Genomic DNA, 21,272 nt, shown 5'->3' with positions numbered 1-21,272 from the left:
GAGCTGAAGGTCACAAGTCTCGCAGCAATCCAGGCACAGCCCCAATGCAGCTACTCCTGCTGGAAGGCTGCTCCGGTACCCGCCGGACGAGCAGTCGTGAGCTCTCAGCTTACAGCCTGGCAGGGAAGTCCAGGGGTGGGAGCCTGCCTCTGATGCACAAAAACAACCCTCCGAAACAGGCTACACTCATTTACCACTGATCTACAAACTCTGTTCGGACAGAAAGCCATGTATTTTCTCATTTTCCCTCCGTTTGTCTTGTCTCTGCAGTTTCAGGGATGCTTACTGGGAAAACAAGAGAAAGTTCACTTTATCCGGTTTACAGCCAAACTTTCATTCTGAAACGAAGCAATCCCCAAAGCACAATTTTGCTTGAACATGCAGCAGGGACATGTCTCTGCCTAATTCCCCTTGCCTGCAATGGGTCACGCTTTGGTGCAGTCAGTTGGGCAGGGGCAGCTGCCCAACACTGTGCCCGCCTGCCTCGTCCCTTTGCCATCCTGCCAGCCATTATCAGCATCCCCGCATCACAAACACAGAAAAATTTCAACATTTGGTACAAGACTTTATAAACAGCATAGCTACTTGCACCATTTTATTTTACGTGTGGTTACAGTTGGCTGGAGATTGTGGTTCAGCTAGAGCCTAAAGGACAGCGGGTGTTACTGGAATTGGCATCCAGATTTGCAATTTAACGCCATTTGGGAAATGTGTGCGATTGCCTAGAAATGTGTTTCCATGCATCAAAACTTTGGAATCTAGGGTGGCAATACACTGCAATTCAGGTTCAGCTGGAAGCCACATTTTACTGCCTCAGACACGGGACTTTTGAGCAGCCACTATCAGAAAAAGACACAAGAGGCAGAAGAATTTGTTTGCATTTTTGTGCCCATTTCAGAGCTCATCATCTTAAATCCTCTAAAAAAAATCCAGCATTAACAAAGGCACCGAATTCCTTCACGTGCCTGAAAATGCACATGTGCACGCACAGAGATTCTCCGTTTCTGCCCTGCCTACCAAAGGAAGTGCAAAGGAGCAAATGTATCTGAACACATGGGCTGCATCTGGCTTCGGGTCTCTGCGGGGCTGAGCAGTGGGGGACACTGCAGGGGGGGCAGGGGAAAGGTTGCCCAAAGTGCTCCTTCTGGCTGACTTCCAGCACACATATAATTTAATTGGGAATGTTGCATTACCTGTAACCACTGTATAGCAACAGTTATCTCAGCTCTTTAGTAACTAATGAGAGGTTTTTTCAATTAAACCATTTTATCATGTACAAGGGTCTGAAAAAAAGACCTTGCATTGCACAGGAAGGTCCCAGCTTGTCACAAATGTGCAGAACTGAGGCTGGTCCCTAGAGGACAGAGCTTGCTTTGGTTTTCTGTGGAGATTCAAGCTAAGCATAACATGTGCCCAAATTTTGGTGTATCCCGAACGCCATATCAAAGGTTTTTCCCCCCTTTCACCCCAACCATGGGATGTTTTGACTGGAACACCACATTCAGGTACATCCTGTGGTACGTAATGGCCCTGCAGAGTTTTCCCAAGATCTACTATCTTATGCACTTAAGTAAGGCTTCAGCTTCAAATATGCAGGGTGTAAAGTCCTGCTTTTACATGATTTCATGCCACGTTGAGGAGCACAGTACTAGTGTTTGGGGCACGTGATTTAATGACATGGGGTTATCCAGAGGTTTAATTTGTCATGCATTTCTCCCACTTGCTTTGTTTCCCTCTTTTCTTTCTTTCTTCAAAGGCAGCATGCTGCACACCACTGGCAGCAAAAAGGCCTCCCTTTGCACAGCAGCAATTCATTTTACTCAGCTTCTCTCCAGCTAGATATCGGTGATTCCTCAGGACCTGCAAAGCCTCTTTAAGACCCTGTCAGAAATATGGAAGCCTCCTTTTTCCTACTGCTCAGTTAAGCACAGCCTCTGCATTCAGATTCCCCAGGCTGATTTGTGCATCAATTTCATTCCTTCCCTGTTGATAAAATATTGGGTGTCAGCGTTTTTTAATCCAACGATCTGCCAGCCACAGTCCCATTTGTCTGCTAGGACAGCAGCAGCCCCCGACGAGCAGGCTTAAAGTGATGCCTGATCCATCGATACCTTTACTTTTGGAAGCTAGATTATTCCAGTGCTTAAAAACCAAGTCCTGACCTATACCTCACACCAGATATCACAGCTGGGAGTGGAAGAGACACCCAATAGATTTGGAGCTGAAGCGAGACCTCTAAAGGGTTTTGTTTTCACAGCAAACCGATCAATTTTAAAGCACTTTGTCCAATCCTGGATCTTTCTAGGGCTGTGCAAATACTTGACTGCCAGGAGATGGATTTTATCATAGCAGCATCCAGGAGGACAGTCAGTTCTGACATTTCCACCTTTACTTGGGCTCACTCATTCCTGTAGCTTGGCAACTTGCATCATGATGTCTCAATCCACGATGTAAACCATCACACATCTTCTGCCTCGGTACAAGTACAAAGCTTACACCTACTCTCCCACAAATACTGGTCATCAGGCAGGGGTGTTTTTAAAGAGTTAACGTTCCCCCAGACAAGTCTTTTGCTCAAAGATGCTACTGGATCACAACCTGTGAGTGACAAGCAGCTCCAGTTGTTGCTCTTAACAGTTATTTCTGATCATGCAGAGCCTCCTGTCTCCCACAGCAGCTACTCTGCATTTCATGTAAGTCATTGAAAAAATGGAAATTCACAGGAAACAACTGCAGGCAGAAATGACTACTTATTTATTTTACAAGGATATGCTAGCAGTTAGGACAAACTATCACGTTAGAAATATGCACTTGCATGCAGTAATGTGAACCATAAAAGAGATTAATTAGTGATGCAAACCTAAAATAGATTAATTAAAGTACACTAAACCAGGCATCATTTCCTCCACAACCTGCTTGATTTTAACCTGACTCGCTCTATAAAAGTGTTTTTCTTTGGGTTTATAGTTTGCCCTTTTGTGTCCTCCTCCAAAAGATACTTGCACAGACCAGCCTGAGCAGCACTGTCTATACCAGCAAGGACTGGGTCCTTCATGGCAATTTTTATTTAAAAAGGGAGAATAGCTGCATAATTATTGATTTCGAGATGGGCTTTCAAAACACACAGAGGGGATTAGTACTCCGCTCATCCTAACGCCTGAACTCATGTAGCTTCTTCAATTAACCTGCAGCAGTAATTTAATGATGTGTTCAATGAATCCCAAAAGTAAACGGTGGGCACTTGCAATGCGCTCAGACAAGATTACGCCAACAGAACACGTGCAGGCAGACGCCGGTGGCCAAACCCAAGAGAAAACATCTACTGAGCCCTGAATCTTTTGCCCATTTGCCTGCGATGATTATGATAATGTCACAGTAACACCTCAAAGTCCCGGCTGAGATGCAGAGCTGACATGTTAAATACCATAAAGGTACAGAAAAACCAAGACTGCCTGGATGCCAAAGTGCTTGCTGCTCTCTGGGGAGAGGGGACAAATCGGAAGCAAGCACTCCATTCTTTCAAACTGGAGGCGATGGTTGGGAAGGTAAAGGACCAAACCTGCTCTGTGGCCTGTAGCCAGGGCTTTGCTCTCAACTTCAGCACAAGTTGGAGCAAAGTCCAAGGTGAGAGAGGGAATCTGAACGTGAGGGAGAAATAAAAATTGCTCTCTGAAGCTGCAGTCTGCAAATCTGGGGATATACCATATTTCTCAGATGTGGGGCATGACTACCTTTCACAAGCTGCTGTCACTCTGGGTGCTCTTTTGGCCTGTATCAATTACCTTGGGATGCCCTTTGTTGCCTTGTATGCCCACAGGCCATTGTATGGATAAGGAGGCAGTTAAATTGTTTCCACACTTTTTATTAGAGAGAGACTTTCTCTGCATTCATCCGCACTTTATAACCTATGGCCCTCTGCCACAGATTTGTGATAAGCGTAGAAGCAGCTCTTCCTTACAGTTTAGCTTCTTTAATGTGAAATAGGGATACAACAGTCCACTTCAGTTCCAAATTCAGCCAGAACATTTTTCTTTCAAAAGCAGTAAAGCAATTTTAAGATATTTCCTTGGGGCAGTAGAAATGTGAAATACAGCAGTCTCCAACTTTAAAGTAGACTTTGTTTTATTTTTTTACTGTGAGTGGTGTGACATATACCAGCCACAATTATAGACTAATAAAAGGGAAACTCAATTTTCTGTCACAATGAAGATGACCAATAAAATTTTAAACATGGACAACACCCATACAATTCTATAAAACCTGAGTGGATTCATAAAGCTCCCTTTAAGAGCACACAGACCCTCACAGAGAATGTTCTATAGGGGTATAAATTATCCGATTTTACTGTAGAAGGGATATGCTGCACATCATGACATGCTCTTCAACATTGCCTCAACTACCTCTCTTAAAAGGTTAGGGATTGCTCTTCAGTACCATCGGGTTGTTTCGCAATAGCAACCTGCCTAGCAACACAAAATCTTCAGAGCAGAACACAACACATGAAGAGAACAGGAACAGTTAATTACATTAAAGCAAATATTACTCCACATTGCGCAGAAGCCCGTAGGGCTTAGCTGAAATCATGATCCTTTCTGAAAAGACAGAGCGTCTCTGCCCTACAGTGTCGGTAGAGAAGACAGAGATGGAGGTGGGGGAAAACATTGGTGAGAGGCAGAGGCAATACGGCAACTGCTTGCAAATGCCAGGAGTCCTGTGCATCCTTTCTGAGATTCATTTCTTGAGTGTGAATGGATGCAAGTCTTAGGAGCAAATAAGCTAGAGAAGGAGACCAGGGAAAAGGATGGGCAGACAGATGGTGAAGCAGGGCAGAGGCGTGGGAAGGTCACAGCCATGGGCAGAAAGAGGCTAAATACGCTTGGCACTTGTTTGCCTGCAGCGAGAAATAACGGCACCACATGAAGTCCACTAGAAACTAGCCTGGCACCAAATAAGAAGGGAGGTCCTGCAAAACAGGAGAGGAGTCGCTATCGCCTGGTACAGCTGTAGGAGGATGATGGGCACCAAACTTTGGGTGGCAAAACAGCAAATCAACTTTCTGAAGAAGCTTTGCAGTGGCATGAAAACTAAAGCAAATAGCCAGGAAGAATATAGGTCTTTGGCTTGGGAGAGAAGAGAAGGTAGGCGGCTGCATGGGTATATGCAAGGTGCTGCCAGTTCGTAGCAGGCAGGAGGACGTGGAGAGCCCTGGCGAGCACCCCCACATTTTGGGGGGGCAGTGGGGCACAGCTGCATGTCAGGTTCTCACCCCGGAGCACTCTCAGCAGTGTGAGCAGCAGCTCCTGAGCCCTACCGAAAGGTCTGTCCTGACCGTACCTACACATCAGACCTGCTTTCTTGCCAGCATACTTAGAGAAAAAGAGCCAAAATGCTTTCAAGCACTGATAAGAGAGGGTTTTGCGAGGCATGCCAAGGAGGCAAAAAAAATACCATGTTTTGCTTCTGTCTGGAAATGTGGAAACACTGTCCAAACCAGGGAGGAAAGGCCTCTGGGAGTATTTGAATTAGAATCCGAAGACTTGGTCAAGGAAAACGTTTTAACATGCTTAAAAAGCTTTGCTGCATTAAGGCCCAAATCAAGCAAGGTACAGATGTAAGGTAATTAGAGAAAGAGGATTAAAGGGTCAGATTCTTTTGTCATTTAGGAAAAAGGATGCACAGGATTTATCGTTTTGAGGGGCATGCAGAAGATAGAGGCCATTAGCCTGGGCAACCCAAGGATTTCTCTTCCCAGTTTTCCTCCTCCCTGCTGTGTGGGGCTATCAGGGCTCTCCTCTGCCAGATGCCTTGAGGTCCACACCAGATCAAGACACATTTGCCTGACAGCACAAGCAGCATTTACTCTTGTGTTAATATTAGAGTATTATGCCATGGTTATACTGCAATCATCAGAAAACAAAAGTGCTATTTTTTTACCCACAGGCCACTGCAGTTGGAATTAAAGGAAATAAAACTGCAACAAACAAGAAAATGATTTCACGTAACAAAAGCAACACCACGATTTAGGGTAGTCCATTCTCAAACTCGTGATCTTTCCAATAGGTAACACAATGGTTCTCTTCTGGTGATGAGAAGAATTTGATAGAAAAGAAATCAGTACTTTGACCATTTTTTGAGCTATTTTTAGATTTTTTTCCTTTTTTTTTTTTTTTTTTTTTTGAGGATTGGATGTATCAAACAAATGCCTTTCTAAAAGCCTACTAGACTACAGGGCACACACACTGTTCCCCTTCAACACCAGTCAGGGCAGTCCTTGCTGAGAGCAGCAGCAGTGCAGGCTGTCTGCTCCGCATCTGCCTGCATCCTCCGGCCTCAACAGGAACAAGCAGGAGGACAGCAGGGCCATGGGCAAAGCTTCACGCAGCAGCGTGGCTAACGTTATAGTGCTGTCTGTAGTGAGCATTTTTCTGCATTACAGAACAGGATTGGCATTAACAGTGCTTAAAGGACTTGCACAAAGTGTCAGTCTGGTTCTCAGGGCAGCAAAAGGCAGGGGCAGGCAGAACTGAAGAGGTTTTCAGCCCAGCCTTAGTCTGACACAAGCAGCACTTTCCATTTTTCTCTGCTGATGTGACTGAAATGCTGCTATCTGCGTGGTACCATACTTCCACTCCGATTGACTCGGACACAATCCTTGCAATAACAGAGCAAAATTGCATCACTGGCAGGATGCTGATTCATTTGAAATGGTAAATGATGGAATGGAGAATAACGAAATCTGGGAAGATCTGAAATTCTTATCTTCCATGCATCAAGCAATCAAGAACTGTTAATTCTAATCCTACCTACTCTTTTCCTTTAATGTCATCTTTTCTTGTCAGGGAAGATAAAACAGATGTGAATTCAGGGATTTGTGCTTAAAGTCACTATTGAAACATTCAAGTTCACTTACTTTGCATCTGTAGGCATGGAATTTTCAGCAATAGGCCTGGCACTGGATAAAACTAAAAATTAATGATGGAAAAATATTCAAGAACATGTGCAAGAGGCTAGCACTTGCATCAGAAATAGATTTACAAGAGGAAGGCTTAATCAGAGAAGCAGATTAGGATACAACAAGTGTATCTAGAAACGACATCTCCAAATACGCAAGGATGACATAGGCACGTGGTTTGCTGAACGCAGCTGCCCTTGGTACTTCTCCAAGCTGCAGATGTGAGGTGGCAGGATGCTAAAGTTGCCCAACTTAAGGACTCCTCTGGAAGTAATATGTGTCATTGCTGAAACAGGTTATGGTTACAAGGCCAGCTCTGTCAGTACCAAAGGGATGCCAGCACCTAGGTTACCCAAACCAATATATTGATACAAAACAGTCTCACCAGCAGGATGCAGCAAGTGGTCAGAAGCAGTAGCAACCATTGGTAAAAGATTCTGATAAGGGAAAAATAAGGAAAAGCCCTTTTTATAGGTATTTGTACATCATTAGGAGAAAAGGAAAATAAAATTCCAAAGTTTGCTGATAATTTAAAAACTGAAGATTAAACGTTTACTTTATCTGTGGCTGTTACACTAGAGTACCATAAAGAAAAATCCTGCTGAGAATTGCAAATATGTCTTTTAAAGAGAATAAAAAATAAAAATGCAAGCCTGATATAAAGTATTTTCAAGAAGTATTTGCAAGCAAAGAAAAACAAAAAAACCCCAAGATGCAAACCTCCCAAACTGGAAACAACACAGGCCCCCTGGAATCCCCTCCTGAGAAGCTTTATTGGTTATAGCTCTCATGAAGTCCTTACAATTTCCCACTGTACATATGAATGCAAATAGGTCCAGAGGGTGCATTAACAAAGGACATCATACCAGCTCGAGTGATGCCATTGCTTTACACGGCACGGATGACGTGTGTGTGCCGATCCAACTGCCTTCCTTAGGAAGGCCGTTATTGTATGAAAACAAGAATTCTCAGCGTGGGCTTCGAAAGCCAGAATCGAGAAGCTGCGTCTTTCCTTTACTGCTCAGGACAAAGTACTCTTGGTAAAGCACAGCTGAAATGGGAGGAAGTTTCAATCAAAGCATGGGAAAGAAGAGCTTTGCTGTGCAAGAGGCTGGGATGCATTGAATAGAAAAGGCAGGGGAATAATGAACAGCTAAACCAGCAGAAACAAGAGGATGAATTCAGCTCCTACAGACAGTGTTTCACCAGTGAGATAAGGCAAAATGACTGGGGTTTATTTTAACTTATTTGGTGTCCGACCAGAGAACTATAAATCTAAAACCCTGGCCAACATGAAATAAGTTGGTGTTACCTAGTTTATTGACCCTCTCACTAAAATAATGAAAACACCAAGAGAGAGCCAGGCACTTGAGCAGAACTCCTCATGAAAATGAATACAGTGTTCAGCACAGAGGGTAAGTTGCCAAGGAAGGTTATCAAAACCAATGGATAAAGACAATTTTAAAGACACATCTGGACACTGTTATGACAAGAGCAGTTTGCAGAACATACGGATAAAGTTTTAATGAAATATTCTTAACAAGACAAACTTGCTATGCCTAGTCAGTAGAGAAAAGGCCACAATTCCTTATCTTTGCAAGTAATACATCACTGAAGCCAAAAGCTCCCCCATAGAAAACACTGGGCTAAGGAGGTGCTGGCAGAGAATCAGGCAGTGACCGCCTGCTGCTATTGCAAGCACACCCCTTTGGCATCAGGGAGAGTAAAATATTTTTTCCCTTTATTAGAGAGGTATTTATTCACTCCAAGGGGTCTGTTTCTCTCAGACAAGGCTTTAGCACCAACTGTGCTGGCAGGAGGGAGACAGAGTAAGAGGCGCCTATACATTTTTATTCTGACACCAACTCACACACCAAGGGAAGGGGATTAAGTGGAAAGAGAAAGAGAGATCTTATCAGAAATTCGAGATGAAGGAAACTACTGAACAACGACAACAAAATATCAATGCGCAACAGCTCTTCCCAACCTCAGCCAGCGTCCAGAATCCCCAAACCATTTGATCTGGCAGTTAGAAGCAAAGCAATCCCCAGAGCACTCATGGAAATAAGAAAACATCTGATTTTACCCAAATGCAGGAGGAGATGCATCCTGAAGTCACAGTACATAATGCATTCAGAGCACTCAAGCGTTACGGGCCAGCTCTTCCACTGGTTTTGTCTGACCTAAGCAAGAGCTGCAGCTTCCACAAGCAAAGGCTGGACTGAACCACGACTGCTCAGAGCACAGACACTGTGATCCACGTCTGAATTTCACAGGTGCTTGGTGGGGAGGGGAAAGCAAGGTGGGGGGAAGCCCCACAGCCTGCTTAGACCTTTTAGGAGGGTGCGTAAAGGGTTGCAGCTTTTCCCAAGGGGTCTTGTACTGCTTATGGTGTGCCTCTGCCAAATTTTGCAGAGCAAAGCCATCTCTTCCAAATCTTCCCACAAGTACTTGCAACTTAAGATTTTGGGCATGGCGGAGATGACCTCGAATCTATCAGGCAGCTTGAGCCTCCCCCTGCACCTTTTTTTTTTTTTTTTTCCTTAAATGAGCACTTGGGAAATCATTGTTGTTGGCAGAACACCATTATAAATCATGTATTACCATTTTTCACAGAGAACCACTATAAATTAAACCCTTTTTCAGAGGCAAAGAGCAGAGCAGCACTCCAAACTACACAAAAAGGCCGTAGATCCCAATATACCTATGAACTTCAGAAGAAAATTTATGTTCACCAGGAACATTTTTCACTCAGGGCAGTGAGAAATCCATATGCCCTTTCCGTGGGTGTCCTGGGGAACAGGATGTGCGAGTACAGAAGCCGGACTATTCTCTGGGAGAAATTCTAGAGGGCATTTCTCATTAAAGAGACATTCCTGTAAATAAAGGAGACTACTGTATATCATCTCTCACCCAAGGCAGATGCTTTAACGCAAGCCCGAGAGGCAGGACTGCTCAGGCTCAGAGCGTGAGTTAAGTCCTGGGAAGGGATCTGGAAAATGCCACCGCTGACAGGGGAGGGGAGCAGGGGGAAGCGGAGGAAGCTGATTTTAAATCACAGAAACAACAGACTACACGTAGACCACATCATGCCATGGCAGAAGAAAGCGAGGGGCACTGGTGTTTAATCTTCATCATTGTTAAATACTGGTTTACCTCTCAAATGCATGGTGCCCTGAGCAGGGCTTAGCTCAACTTCTACCATCAGCTGCACACACAGAAGTTCGGAGTCAGTTACAGGGCACTTATAGTCCTATTTACTGCACATTTATTCTAGGTAACAGTCCTTTCCCTCCACTTCAGGGCACCATTCGCCTTCCACAGACAGAGATCATCTAGCTGGAAGGTGACCTCAGTAGGCTCAGCTGGAGTTACCTGGTCTTAAAAAGAGAACATTATCTTATTAAAATCACCAGAAGTTTATCCCTGTGGCTTTCAATAATCAGTCCAGAAGACACTTTAGGCCCTACTGCTACTCTTAGTAATCCTGTTGAACAGCATTCTTCCTTTGCAATTGAAATCCTTCCACACAGGAGCAGCAGAGCCAGAGACGAATCCCCCCACCTTCAGCCACCTAAATGCAAGGCGTTTAGTGTAAAATGGCAATCTGTGCTCCTGCTCCAGTCAGGCACCGCAGAGAGAGAGAAATCTTGCGTACGTGAGTTCATGAAAGACAAGGAATCCCACTACAGAAACACTTCTTTCTTGCCACTGCTTACAGAAGATGCTAGCCGCTTATCGTTGCAGTACTGTAATACATAGTAAAGCACCCAGAAAGCCTATTTCCTCATCTACCAAAGTTCAGCACACACTCAGTTGCTTTGTTAATCTGAAGTCCTGAAAACAAAAATGTAAATCACTTCACCAGCACAAGCCCCAAAGGTCAAGTGACTCCAGTTTATTCCAGAAGAACAGTTTGTACAAATCTAATTAGATAATTTACAAGTTTTACAGCAAAGCCCTGAGTCATCTGTAACACAAATTCAGACTAGTGTCATCAAGAAAGTTGCAAAAGTTTTTGAATAAGGAGAACATAACCACAGTATCGGGGAACAAATTTCTCATTTGACTCACAAACCAGACTCCTTTTCATTAACTCCCATAAGGTGACCAGTAGAATCAGTTTGACCTCAAGAATTGAAGTTTGCCATGCAGATGTAAGTTAGTAAAAAAAAAAAGTCACCAAAGGAAGCATTGAGAACAGACATCCACAAAGCATTAGCAGCAGTATAAAAACCACATGCTGCCAAGAAAAAATATGATATATGAGTGACACAAAAAGCAATCCACACAAAAAGAGAAAGCCTAGAGAATCCTGATACGTTTCAAGCTGAGACTGCTCCATGCATGTCAGGAGGTCTGTACAGAGAAAGATGATCATTTTAAAGAAAGTAAGGAACTCCAGTTTCCCAATACTTCCTCTAGCAACTCCACAGAGAGAGTTACTCAACCCTTTGCATTATTTCATTCACACACAGGAGCCTAGAAAATACTATTGTAATAAGAGTTAGCTTTCTGTCTGCAGCTGGGGCAGGAAGGGAGGAACTTCACTCTTAGATGCTCCAGTTGCCCAAAGATTTAATAGCTTCCATTTGCAACATGATTGCTTAAGTTAAAAAAGAATTAAAAAAAAAAAAAAAGAAAAAAGAATTTGAGTAGTATCAGAGGTTTCAGATGGGGAATTTAAATACATGGTTACTGTGGGTGTTCCCTTTCCTAAGAGAAGATTTACATAGCCAAAGTCTGGCATGTCTCCAAAATGTTTGCTTCTCTAAGAACACAGCGTTACTAGAACAGCCTGTGGTGTGCCCCTACAGCATTTAATGCATTCCTCCAGAGCAGGGAGTTAGGCTCAGCCTAGCTTCTGCCTGGCCAGCCTAGGTCCAAAGAAAAGGCATGAAGTCATGCCCCACAAACCCTCTTCTAGGTAAGCTGTTGGGCTTTGCCTCCCTGCTCAGCTCCAGACTGTCTCAGCTACACTGCCTTCAGCATCTGAACCAGCAACCTTTTTTTCCACTGCTTTCTATTTATATTGTCATACTTATGTAATTCCTCTAAAATTAAACATGCACTATTTATTTTCTGCAGTACCTACAGCATTACTTAGGAGTTGTTACAAGTAGCAGTGAAAAAAAATTATGCCTGAGATACCCTATGGAGAAAGCTTAGGTATGGCCTTCTGTTTAATCACTCTCACTAGGAACTAACTAAAAATGAAGCTGCAGTGAAGCAAATTTAAAATGCCTAACAGGAGGTAATTTAGGTAATGCACTACCATCAAGTATTTTGGGGGTTTGGGTTTTAAGTTTAAAACAACATCAAGCATGGATTAGCATTAAAGTATTTCCAAAATAACAATATGAGATAATGTTTATTCCTAACATGTCTCAGACTAAGTTTTTGTTTGCTTAACACAGCAGCTGCTTGCAAGGATGTCTGCAGGTGCTCCCTACCAGCACCAGTCCATAACCTCAAATATTAAGGTATCAAAACTCAGACTGTTTTTCCCCCAGTTTGGATCCCATTTGTGAGCTCCAGCTGTCAGCACTGTCCCCTTTCCAGGGCATTCATCCCCACTGCATGCCATCAGCCCCATCGGGCTGGAAACCCCCTTCCCTCCAGTGGGCGTCCACACTGCTCTACAGGACAAATCTGGACATTTGCTTCTGCTTAACGCTACGTATAAGTCAACATTTCTATTTCTATTGACTCGCGTTTGGTTTTGTTCCCTTTATAGTTGGGAATCAGAGTTTTTAGATACAGTCTTGTTTATTAGGATTCCTGCGGATGGGTTTGTGGTAAATACGTGTTCTTGTAGATACTCAGCCATTAGGCTTATATTACGTTGGAGTAGTCCCAGCCTGCTCATGATCTAACCACCCTTCCGCAATTAGAAGTAAGGTTTTAATGAATGAAAAGGAAGGCGAGACTATGTCCCTTCTATTTAAACGCACTAAGAATGGGCAGGCATTAAAAACAGCTACATAACACAACAATTTCTAGCAGAAATAGTTCTCTTACAAAGGTAGCAGATGCTTATCTGACAGCAAGCAAATCATATTCTCAAAACCACTAAATAACTGCACTTCTCTCCCCTGTAAGTGTGCGATTACCAACTTTTACAGATCTTACAGCACCCACCCAGTTAAACTAAAACATAAGCACGCATGACTGCTCCAGAACAATAACCAGCACGGGTTGGGTACAATTACAGGGCGTTTCCTAAGAGCACAGTTCACCTCAGGATAGAGCATTCAACCCAGCCCTACATCGTGCTTAAGCCTTTTAAAACAGACAAAGGAAAATTTAATCTCAGAAGAGCAGAGACTCTCTGCAGCCTTAATAGCAGGTTACATGGAGATAATCACGTACTGGAGATATCCCACATTGACTTAGTGCAATATCAGAACAAGGACCTCCAGTCCATCCCAGCTGTGAAGATTTTAGAGTTGTGTACTTTCGGATGGTTCACAAATATCTGTCCTGATTTTTCTTTCTTTCTTTTTTTTTTTTCAGATCAGTGGAGAAGGCTAGACTCGTTCTCAGCTGCTTTTCCTACCCTGCCACAGTACTCTGCTTGTGTTTCATGTCCTTAGCGTATTTAGCACTAACAAAGCCATTCAGATACCCTTCTGTTCAGCAGATAGAACAAGTTTTCTATCTGACTTCAGTGGTTATTACCTTGCCTTCCAGGGATGTCACATCATCTGCATTCCCCAGGGAACTGAGGACATATTAGGTACCTAATCCACACTTGCAGAAAGAAGCATTGCAAATACCTTTCACTCATTGCAAAAATTTAGTACGTAGCAGCTAATTTAATACACAGCATAGTAACTGCTTAGAAACAGTTCCCCAGCCCCACCTCTTCACTGCTAGGAGCACTCCAAATAAATGGAAGTCCTACTCCTGACAGAGCTGGAACAGGAGGCAAGGGTCAATAAACCTCAGTCAGGGATTTCATATAAGATAATAGGCATAAAACAACATAGCTTTGGCTGATAAGACCTTGCTACAAGGTCATACGGCAGAAAAAGTGCAATAGATTCTAATCACAGTAGAGGAGATAGATTTATTTCTGTGGGATCTCGTGAAGTGTGGTCACGAACAAAGCATATCAGGTTGGCCAAGTTGTTAGAATGAGCATCCACAACAAAATAATTGAGATTTTACTTCAAAACTGCTGTTTTGAAGCAAATATAGCAAAAAGTTCACACTTTTGAGTGAGAACCAGATGAAAGAGAAATAAAATATTTGTGTTGAAAGCTTTGGGTGCAATACTGCAACAGAAATAAAAGTATTTAAATTTTATATTACAAACACCTTAATTCTGGGGATGAAAGGGAGAAAGAAGCTAATTTTCAAAGAACACCACAACTGATGACTGAAGTCTCCATTGCAGAGTGTCATAAAACTCCAGCATGCACTTGGCTACAAGTGCCCAGCCATGCTCGTTTCTATTTGTCAAATATAGTCTGGATTTAACTGTGGTTCTCAAGTTTCTGCCAAGGTTTATACAAAACCTGAACCTCAAATGTAATGAAAGAAGGTTGAAAGAAGAGATCTGGCAACAACCTTTCAGGTTTTATTCAAGTAGGGCTTTAATTATGGAGCAAAGTGGACCTGGACATCCGTCAGCACTTTAATATAGCGTCTTCAAGTGTGACCACATTGTTTAACTCCTTCACATCAAATTGAAATGTTTATTTTGTAGTATCACGCAAAAGATTTAAACATAATTGGGTTTTTGGGGCATATCAAGGAACAGATCAATCAGAAACAAAACCTAATCCAAACCAACTCAAGCTCAATCCCCTCTTGAAATTTTGGGTTCTTTTAAACAGAGAAATTGAGATCTTCCCTTAACAGCTCTTCTCTCTTCCTAAGTGCCTTTCTCTCTTCTGTCCCTATAGACCTTTCCCAGGTCCCACTATTTAGAAACTTGCCCTTTTAAAGCACTTTGGAGTTAATATCTTACAGATACTTGGAACAAATGTAGTAGAACATTTCTACTTGAGCTGGAGTCACTAGCTTAATGCTGTATATGCTAAACTGCCTTGCACAAGACAAGCTCTTAAATTATACAGAGGCACAATGACTCTACAGACGTTAGGAGAAAGCCTTCCAAAGCCTTCACTCTCTGAATGCAGGAGAAAATTATGGAAGATTGGCAGGGGAAGAAATAGAGCCTGTAGCTATTACCATTCCTTTTCCCATACTCAAACACAAAAATGATTAGCTACTGTAACCTGGAAAACAAGCAATTGCAACTAAATTTCACTAAATTTGTTGTTTAGAAAAGAGCTTAGGTGAGCAGCAGAACTCTTCCTCTTGGACAGATGTTTCATATCGCAGTGATGGCATCTTAAGCCACCTCACCAGTGCCTGCTCTTAGTGTCTTGACTGAGACCTGAGCGGTTCTCTAATGAATCTAACCTAGGCTTTCTTCTCCTGAATTATATGCCTTCCTGAAGACATTTCCATGCACCTTTGGTGTCCATGCTCTTAAGTATCCTCCTATTCTTCAGCTCTCCTGGCTTCATGACTGGCATGTCTTTAGTCCTATATATGTTCTTCCCATCTCCCATTGAACTGGTCAGCCAATCTACGTCTGAGGATAGCTGTGCCTTCATTATTTCATTTTTAATTGTTTCTTTTCTATAAAATTAATACCTTGTTTTTCTCTGATCCATTCTCCTCCTCCTTTGGGGGGGGGGGGCAGGGAGAGAGAGAAAATTTGAAGGCAAATCCCCAGTGGAACTAATTTTCATCACCCTTGGCACTTCTATAATTGATTGCAGCTCTCACTCCATTGCTTTAATGAGAGGAGCGAGAGCTCTTTTGCCAGCGGATGGGTTATGAGACCCTCAGGTTTCCCGATAATACACTTTATTAGCAGGACTGTGCAAATGAGGAACGGAGTCCCTCTTGCTCATCTAATAATACCCAGGACATTCAAATTAGTTTCTTTTCCCCTCTAGCGCTTGCTCCCATAGGTTTTGGATAAGCCATCCTTGCAAGATTGGAGAGTACTGAGCATCCCCGAGCCATGCAATCACATATCCTCTTTCTGCTGCCGGAAAAATGGCCATGATCCTCTGGGCATGGCCCAGGCCATACCCTGGATGCAGAAAGAACAGCAATGCCACAGAGCTGAGCTCCTTCATGCCCCACAGTTGTCCTGCTGCCTGGTCCCTGCTTTTCTCCCACCACATGGGAGCCGTGATAATGGAAAATGGGGGCAGGGAAGAGCCTGTTTTCACCCCCAGGCAGGCTCAAATGATGCCGTTTCCATGGTTATTTCTCACCATAGTTTTTGTATGAAATATGTTGTGTTTTGTCTCATTGACACCTCAGGGGGACACTCCAGCCAGTAATGTACCCTCCAACTTTTAATTATCAAAGTCAGTTACACAAAGCTTCACCTGTTTATTCTTGGCAAAACAAATCATATGCTTGATTAGAGCAACAAATCCAAGGAATGCTGCAGCTCCTCATTCATCTAAGATTCAGCATGCTTTTTTAAACCAATAAGCAAAGTTGAAGATACATTCATGACATCGCACTCTTGATGTCATCAAACTCTGAACTTGGCCTTCAAATGAGACAACTGGTTGTCACGACACTCAAAACAACTAGACTCACCGTTTTATTGTCATCCTGTGCTAATTTTCCCAAGCTATCAGCATTTTATTCATTAAAAATGCTGAAACATAGGCAACCACTGCATGAAGAGCTTGTTCAGCTGTCAGAGAACCAGCCTCGGACATGGATGATCTCAGAGGAGGTTAGGAGTGTGGGTACTTTGTGTTTAATGGGGAGATGCAACTGCCCTAAGGGTTTCTCCATCCCAAACTCCGGACAATAACTACTGGTCACATCTTCCAGCTAGAGCACATCAACACAGGGCTGCTGCTTTGAAGAAGAGCAGGAGAGCACACCATCAGAGAACCCACAGCAGATTCTTCTCAAATATGGAATCAGAGCAGTTGAGTACAAAATCTTCATTTTTATGCTGTCATTTCTAACCATGACCATATTTCTTGTCATATGTTTCACTTTAAGCAGATTGCATTTGTAACCTGGTCAAGTTAGTGTTTTTCTGGAGCAATGCAGACTGACGTCCAAGTGCCATTCTGGGGGATGTGCAAAGTTGTGTGATCGATGACACTTCAGTACAGTTTATTGTCTGAAGAGTCCTATCTCATGCATGTGTTTCAAATATACAACATTTAACAGTTGTACCTGACACCTGACTTCTGTAGAACCTTTGTTCCTTAATTAACTTTACAGACTATCACTAAGTGGTCTTTTAACACTAGTGTCAGGGAAGAAAGTGACTCAGAGACAATAACTCTATGGGAAAGTCAAAAGATTTGTTGCAAGCAAAAAGAAAATAAGTGCCCAGCCTGGGACTGAAAACCCTGAGGCTCATGCCCTCTTAACGAATGATATGCATCTGTACATGATTTATTGGAACATTTCGTAAAATATTATAGAACATCAAGTTACTTTGAGATGTATGCATTTCATTACTCATCATGTGTGTTTCAGTCTATGACAAATAGTTTTAGTTTCCACTGCACAGTCTATAAATATACAAGTTGTTATAATCAGAAAAAGATAGCATTTTCTATATGCTTGCTTGCTTTCTTCTCAAAGTAAAAAAAAAAAGTCCCTATGTTCAGCACTATCCCCAGCTTGATCTCTACTGTCACCATCAAACCTGCAAACTGACTTTGGCACTACATTGTGCTGATCAGTGCTTTACTTTTAATGCACCGATATGTTACACTCGAAACATTTTTTTCAAGCAGTTCAAGAGACTTACATCTACATTAAAAGTAATCACAGGCAACATTTTACACTGATTGATGAAATAGCAAGATCATTTTGTGTACTTCACTTAAGTATCTGAAAGTCTCCAAAAGCATATCTTGCATCATGAAATGCACTTGGAATCACTACCTTATCTGTACAAATCACCAGGAAAATATTAATGCATCTGCTCTCAGAGGAAGGAAAAAAAAAAAACGGACTCAAATGCTCACTCTGCTCTAAATAATTAAGCATAACCAGCAGAATTGAGAGACTGGCAGTGCAGATGTTTCTCTGTGTTGTTAGTGCAGCCAATGGGCTGCAGATTTCCCAGCTCCCCTGGTTCTTCAGCTGCTTTCAGCAGCTTCACATTCACATTCCATTAACGGGGGACAGTTAATTCTGTCAACTGTGCTGCTTTGAAAATCGCTGCAAATAAAAAAACAACTTCTAACTGAATGTCTTTCCCTGTGTGAATATAACAACTTTTCCCAGTGACAGAAATTCTGCAGTGAGTAGTGGCAAGCCTTGCTTTGCTGAAACCTCCTGCAAACCCACACAGCAAAGCCAAAGCCTGATGTTAGTAAGTCATCTCTTTGCTGAAATCACTAGAGTTGAACCCGAGAACAAAATAAGGTGAAATTTAATTAGATATACATTTTCTTTTTACTTGGACAAATCCTGCTTAAATTTATACCAGCACAACCGAGCAACTGCAACAACAGAAGTGTATGACTCTACTGGCATATGTACTGAGATTTATGCATAAAGCTATCCATAACTGAACAGGCTTATCACCGTAGAAGAACAAAAATAACGTACATAAGTTCTACAGTACACGTAACCATTACATTTCAATTTGTTTTCTGAAGAGACACATATTCTCTATGGGATAATCCAGTCCTGCAATTTAATTCTTTTAAAAACACATGCAAGGCACATTTAGGAGGGCTTCAGCTCCTTACATGTCAAAAAGGATCACATCACTTTCTCAACCAGAGTATAGCATGCACACACGCTACTAGAATTTTACCATTAAATTACTTGCACCATGTCCAACGGCTCCACCTAAAAGCCATTGCTAGAGGCTACAAAAAATCTCCGTAGTACTCACAGGCCAGGAAGTACTCCAGGTTCATGGTTATTCTGCTGCAGCAATGTCAGAGCCATTGACTACTGTGCACTGCGCTCTCCTGGGATGAATCCTGTCTAGGAAAGGCAAGCCCTTGTCACCAGTCCTGTTGGCTTTACTTCATTACTCTGAAAAACAGGTTTTCTGGCAGCCAGCAATCCTTATCTGTGTGGACTGTTAACAGTAAAGAGCCTTTTCCTCCTTGCAACATAGCTGTATATCTGTCTAGAAGCGTAAACCAACTTCAGGGACCCAGTAAGAGCTTGTAGGAGGACCCAGAGTCTCTCTGAGCTTGCTAGAGTGACAGCACATTTTCCTCTTCCCCAGTAGCTGGCTGTTCTGCATCTACTTCTATTGCAAAACACTGGAAAGGAGAGAACTAGACCAGACCCCAGCTTCAGACCTCTCTGTGAGACCAAGATGAATTCTACAACTTCTTCTGAACTGAAGAACTCCTCTCATTCTTCAGTCTCGATAACACAAAGAGGGACTGATATTTTTAGCTTAAGAAGTGAGGTCTTCTAAAGCTCGTGCTTAAATACAAAAGGATCAGAACAAAAATACCAACACATTATCGTATATAAACATTGAATTCCTAGATCGTATCCTGTTAAGCACAACCCTGGGTAGAGTTACATAAATTGTGTTTACCAAATTAACACAGCACAAGTCAAAGCAGCCATTACAATTTCACTGCCACTTGTCCATCCTAAGGCAGAGTGGTAAATATAACTGTTGCATTAGCAAATCTGAGGCAGCAAGAACCTCAGTCTGATTGGGAAGACTAAATTTGTTTTGCTCTGGCTGAAAAAGCATTATTCTGGATGTCTGTCCTGCCTTGAAGAGCAGCTCTTCATCCATCCAAACCCAACGTTAGAAAGATAGAGGGGAGAAGTTGTGTGGGAAAGTCATGATGAGAGACACTTGTCTCATGGCTTAGCCAGGGCCCTTCTGAGAAGGCAAGGACACTACCAGAACAAGTGTCCTGAATGATTTTGGCCTGAAGCCCCCCAAGACCTCTTCCCCCCAGTAGATACAGGCGAATAGGAAATCGGTAGCATTTAGGGTCAGGGTTCCACGTTGTAAAACGTGCTCCCCGCTTCCACGCAACGTTAGCTGATACCTCGAGGAGAGAAGACACAGGACCCTGGAAAGGAGACCCTGACTTACAGGGCCACCTCCTCACATCATCTGCCCTTTGCAAGTCTTCCAGCCAATTTAATGATGACCTTCACTGCAGGTCTCAGGAGGGAAGCCACAAACCAAATGGAGGGGGAATGAACTGACAGCAATTTTATAGTCAGGGCCACTCCTAGAAAATGCCCACAAAAATAAAAGAAGTGGTAGCGAAAGAAAGAAGTTTGGGTCAACGTGCCCTTGTTGCAAGTAATCTGTACTCCAGCATGTCCTGTAAAATTTAGATTCCCGGACGTGCCTGTAACCAGAAACAACCATGAACCATCCTCCCTGAAGTCAGGATATAGCTCCTGATCTTCCAGAGATATCGCATGAGACCAAAGATGGGAAAATAGAATTAATACCAAAATCCACCCCCCTAGATCATTTGTTTTTCCACAAGTGTGTTAAGTACACAAAATAGGAAGCTCTTCAAGAAAACAAATCTTTGTCTTTCTACGCTTAATGCAAAAACACAAAACAAATTTTTGCTGAAACGAGACGTACTGTCATTTGCCCGTAACTTAGTTTGATTTAAATCATACCCATAAAAGCAGCGTGGCTGCTTAGTGCCAAGAATCATGTTTCAGTCTTGGGATGTTTTCTGCCATGAACTAAGGCACCTTCTTGCATTTTGAGAAGCTAATATAGAATTATTGTGATGTTGGGAAATACATTTAGAAAATATGACTCGGAACACCTCAGTAACAATACAGGAGCTGAAATGTCAACCATTTACAACAGCTCAGAAAATAACCTTTGGCATCTGGCCGGTAGAATCCACAACAGCGAAACTGCACTGGAAGAATACTGTTAATTATTTAAAAAGTGAGCAGAGCCCAGCCTGGACCAAGACTACCTGTTCCTCTGAGGGAAATAGTTGAAGATAACAAACTTCAAGGCAAAAAAGCATCCACTATAACTGACTCAAAACTGACAACTCCCTGCTTTTCTCAATCCTCAGCTCTTTTTCCATGAAGATAGTGCCTTGACAGAAGGCAGTCATTTCTGGCATCAGCTATGAATGAACTAGCTCGTTATCAGCAATTTTACAACTTCCTGCACTTAGGAACAAAGTGTCCCAAAAAAGAATTGCTGTGCTTGTTCTCTCTCTCTCCTCGAAATTGCCACACGGGCTTATCCAGCACAATGAAAATAGATGTTAGCAGCTTTATTTTGGACAAACAATTCAGA

At 42.7% G+C, this 21,272-nt stretch overlaps 1 long non-coding RNA gene across 2 annotated transcripts in view; it reads right to left on the bottom strand.

The window, feature by feature from the left end:
* The window catches only part of LOC142042696 (uncharacterized), a 48,848-nt gene extending 29,684 nt beyond the window's left edge, over positions 1 to 19,164 (bottom strand). For both annotated transcript variants that reach the window (XR_012653830.1, XR_012653831.1), the window contains exon 1: positions 18,885 to 19,164. This is a non-coding gene — a long non-coding RNA (uncharacterized LOC142042696). The remainder of the gene's footprint in view (positions 1 to 18,884) is intronic.
* Positions 19,165 to 21,272: the final 2,108 nt, after the last annotated feature.

This window comes from Buteo buteo, chromosome 21 (genome assembly GCF_964188355.1).
Source record: "Buteo buteo chromosome 21, bButBut1.hap1.1, whole genome shotgun sequence".
In the NCBI taxonomy this organism is placed as follows: Eukaryota; Metazoa; Chordata; class Aves; order Accipitriformes; family Accipitridae; genus Buteo; species Buteo buteo.
The sequence above is the reverse complement of the archived record's forward strand: the minus strand, read 5'-3'. Positions and strand labels throughout refer to the sequence as shown.